General features: G+C 41.9%; 1 protein-coding gene across 1 annotated transcript in view; it reads right to left on the bottom strand.

Annotated features, from left to right (window-relative positions):
- The window catches only part of znf407 (zinc finger protein 407), a 253,669-nt gene that overhangs the window by 74,839 nt on the left and 174,111 nt on the right, over positions 1-4,719 (bottom strand). The window lies entirely within an intron of this gene.

Consider the following 4,719-nt stretch of genomic DNA (forward strand, 5'->3'; position numbering starts at 1 on the left):
AGGGTTGTATCATCTGCATACCGAAGGTTGTTGATGTTTCTGCCGCCGATTTTGATTCCAATTTCAGATTCTTCCAAATTGCAACGCCTCATGATCACTTCTGCGTACAGATTGAATAGAACTGGTGACAGGATGCAGCCTTGACGAACACCTTTCCTGATTTGAAACCACTCCGTGTTCCCGTATGCCGTCCTAACCGTTGCTTCTTGGTCGTTGTAAAGAGATCTTATTAACTGTACGATGTGTTCTGAGACGCCCATTTGTGTCAGGCACTTCCATAGCTTTTCATGATTAACACAGTCGAAAGCTTTACTGTAGTCAATGAAACACATATAGACGTCCTTTTGATATTCCTGGGTCTTCTCCATGATCCAACGTAAATTTGCGATTTGGTCTCTAGTGCCGCGTCCCTTGCGAAAACCAGCTTGAACTTCCGGCAGTTCCTTATCGACAATCGTTGCAATGCGATTCTGTATGATCTTCAGAAGGATTTTACTTGCGTGAGATATGAGGGCGATAGTACGGTGGTTGGAACATTCCTGGGCATCGCCTTTTTTTGGAATAGTGACAAAGACTGATCTTTTCCAGTCCTTGGGCCACGAATTGGTGGACCAGATTTTTTGACATAGGTCTGTTAAAAGCTTAATCGGCACTGCTTTTAGTAGTTCAACAGGAAGATGGTCGATTCCAGAGGCTTTTCCGTCTGGTAGTTGTTTCAAAGCCCACTCGACTTCTTCCTCAAGAATGCATGGTTCTTGTTCGACCTGACATGCCTGTTCCATCGGTCCTATTTGATGGTCTGAGTACAGCTCTTCTGTGTATTCCCGCCATCTACGCTTGATTTGATTTTTGTCATGTAATAATTTTCCATCGTGGTCCTTGATGGCCGCTGCTTTGCGTGCTGCAAACGGTGCCCTGGTCTGTTTCACATAGGTGAAAAGAGCTCGTGTATGACCTAACTTGTTTGCTTCTTCCAGCTTTGCACATTGATTGTTCCAGTAATGTTCTTTGTCTTCTCTGGCTTTCCTTTGAAATATCGCATTTAGCCTTCTGAATTCTGTGCTGTTACCAGTAGCTTTGGCTACTCTGCGCAAGTTGGCGATTTGGATCAATTCGTCCGATATCCACTGAGTTCTTCTTCCTGGTTTTTTCAAAGGGACTATTTTTTCCGCTGTATTTTGTGTGATGGCTTTGATTTCCTCCCAAAGTTCGTCGGGGTCTTTTCCAGTTGTGCAGAGCACTTCAAAACTTTTCTTGATTTCAACGGCATAAAGTGGAGGGATGTTACCTGTATCAAAGCAACGTGTTGCTGTAGGCTGTCTGGTGTTTTTGATGCGTAGTTTGATTTTAGCAACAAGGAGCTGGTGGTCTGAGCCACAATCTGCTCCAGGAGATGTTTTTACAGCCAATACTGAGCTTTTCCATCGCTGTTGGCACAGGAAATAGTCGATTTGATTACGATACACACCATTTGGAGCTGTCCATGTGTATAGACGCCGCTTTGGTTGTTCGAACCATGTGTTCATGATTGCTAAATGATTTTCTGAACAACATTGAACCAGGCGATCGCCAGCGTCATTCCGCACACCCAGCCCGAATTTGCCAACATATGGACTATCTTCACTGGAACCGACTTTTGCATTAAAATCCCCAGTTATGAAAATGACATCCTTGGTGGGAGTCTGTTCGATTGCTTGTTGGAGATCGAAAAAAAAGTTCTCAATCTCTTCATCCTCCGCGTCGGTTGTGGGGGCATAGACTTGTAAAACTGTGATTGAGCGAGGTTTCCCATTGATACGTATGGCTATGATCCTATCATTTATTGCCTTGAAACCTTGAACAGCTTTGGTGACTGCCTTGGCCGTGATAAAAGCTACTCCTTTTCGCTTTATTCTATCATTTCCGGAATAAAAAACAGTGTAATCATCGCTGTTGAAATAGCCATTTCCTTTCCAGTGAAGTTCGCTGATGCCCAGAAGATCGATGTTAAGCCGTTGCATTTCCTTTTTTACAATTTCCAGTTTGCCCGTGTTCATGCCACGGACGTTCCATGTTCCAAAAATGTGGATTCTTGATAAGCGCAGACAGGTCCTTTCTCTTAAAGCTACATCAGCAGATAGGAGTCCTAATGGATTTGTCCTACCCGCGTCATTAGTGCCTGAGCTACTCGAAACACTGCCTTGCTCTTCCCTGGTAGCTGTATGAGTACCTTCTGGCCCAGGGGTCCTGCCATCCGACACTATACGTGAGAGCGTTTCGTCGTGATCCATAGAGTATTTCGGCAAAAAATATTTGGAGTAGTTTGCCATTGCTTTCTCCAACCCTCCCCATTTATCCGGGCTTGGGACCGGCGTGCAGCTGTTTCCAGTTACACGGTTTGTGAATAAATAACATTAAACTAAGTACAAAGATGCTGTGCATCATCATTGATCTTCTCTCGGTAATAAACCCATTTGTTGTTTAATCCAGCTACCAGGTGACCACACAGATCAATATGGAGCTACAAAGACCTTACCTTTACACGTCAACCGTTTTGGTTCTGTTACTACTAGGCCTGTCGCGATAAATAACAAATCAATTATTCGCATGATGAATGAAAATTATCAACCTCATTTTCATTTATTGTCTTATCGTTTCTTCATGTCTCTCTCTTTCTACTGAAGACGCTGGATGACAACAAACTAAACTCCGGTGCTCTTTACTGACCCCTCCCTTTCTCTTTAAATTCCATTTTAACCGTCAAAAAGCACGTTTTTGGATCATTAAAAGCAGCTAAGCTACGAGCTAAGCTAACAGGTCGACCTCGGGAAAAAACCTCCGTCTTGTAGAAGCTCCAAAATTCACGGTTGAAACATGTGCCTTCGTGTAACAAGTTGTTTTTCTCTGTAAAGAGAAGCTGAGAACTTGTTTACTGAGTTTTTATTAAAAGCTTTGTGTGACAAATGCTATGCTAAAGAGCTCAAAACATTCCGAGTGTCCGCCATTTTGAAAACCAAAAAACAAGAACAGACGGCCCATGTCACAAGGGGCCTCCCTCCCATTTTTCTTGAAGAGACACGCTGCTGCTCGCTCCCTCACTATCATGAATCCTTCGGTTTAAACAGTCTTTTTTTTCTGCCATTGAGTGCTCAAAAAAGGTACTACATAGAAATTAACCTACTTTTCTTCTTAAATTTGACAATTACTAATGTCAAAATTCAAACAATATTATCGTTTATCGCAACAATTTCTGAGAAAATTAATCGCCCAGCAAAATTTGTTATCGTGACAGGTCTAGCTACTACCTCACTTCACAGCACAAAGGTATATCAGAGGTGGGTTGGCTCTGACCCCCTCACAGCCTAATTTAATTTAGCACCGATAATGACCAGAAGGTGTCTAAGTCCAGGCTTGGGGTGTTTCATGAAAGATCGGAGTGTAAAAACAGGGCTTCTCACAGCTGCTTAGGACCCCCACATTCACGTCTTCATCAACTAGCAAGATGCTCCCACAACCTCTCCACATCCTCTAAGCTTTCACCTTCCCCTACCCTCTGGATTCATCAGAACCGTTGAAGCCACTAAAATGTTAATTTTCCCTCTAATTTACCGTTCCATTTGCTTCTATCGGTAACAATCATTATGTATCAGCCAGGGAACAATAGGACCTGGGACATTTTAGGTCACATGTCTTTCAGATAGATGGGTTAGGTGTGATACTGTTATTTCACCATCTAGTTTAGTTTAGTTTACAAAACACAAATAAATGACACCCCATCTAGTGAGGATGCACATGTGTATGAAGTTTCATGAAATTATCTTCAGTGGATCAGAAGTTTTTGCCTGGACAAGTGAATGTTTATGGACAGAGACTGTACCGTTATATATCTGACGTTCGATAGGCGTATGACAAAAATAGGGGAGCAAAATCTGAAAGATACAAATCTAATAAAATTCCTTTATGGAATGCAAATAGACCGTTGCCTTTCAAGTCAACGTTTTAAACAAAGATCTTGTGCAATCTGTAAGATTATGGAGTATGTGTTGGGAATGAGTCTCAGCTACTACCACATCAAATGTTAGTGTAGTACCTTTAAAACTGACTGAGACGTGAAATCCTTACATTTAGTGCCAGAAATCAGAAACTTCACATTGAGCTCTACTTTGCTACTAACAACACTATTAACTACAGGACACTATGACATCTACAACTAGTTTGATGCAAAACTTACATTTATAGGTCAGATTTAACCCAATTCATTTATTTATCATAACAGCAGCCCTGAATGTCAGGGGAGTCCTCCAGAGCTATGTGTTTGTGATTGTTACTTTATTTTATTAGTTTTATATTTGAGTCCAGACCAAAGTGAAAGATCAACCAACCAGAGCTGAAATGTGTTGCAGTTAGGTCTAAGAGTGATTTTATTACAAAATAAGTCTCAGACAAAGTATAATAAATATGTTGTCACTTTTTTCTTTCTTTCTTTTGTGCACAGTGTTACCAAAAAACAGATCAAATGAGTCAAGTGCGCCACTTCAGCAAAGCAGGTGTAGCAAGCTGCTGAAATGATTTTGTCAGAGGGGAGAAAAAAACGAGAGTGCATCTGAGACCAATGATGGGTTTGAGATCATTCCCTTTCACACTCTTCTGCCACAATCTGACGAGGAAGCACGAAGTGAGAGGAAAAAAGGGAACAAATGAAGAGTGTGTGTGTGTGTATTGGGGGGGGGGGGGGGGGGG

This window comes from Nematolebias whitei, chromosome 5 (assembly GCF_014905685.2).
Source record: "Nematolebias whitei isolate Nwh7 chromosome 5, NemWhi1, whole genome shotgun sequence".
Taxonomy (NCBI): domain Eukaryota; kingdom Metazoa; phylum Chordata; class Actinopteri; order Cyprinodontiformes; family Rivulidae; genus Nematolebias; species Nematolebias whitei.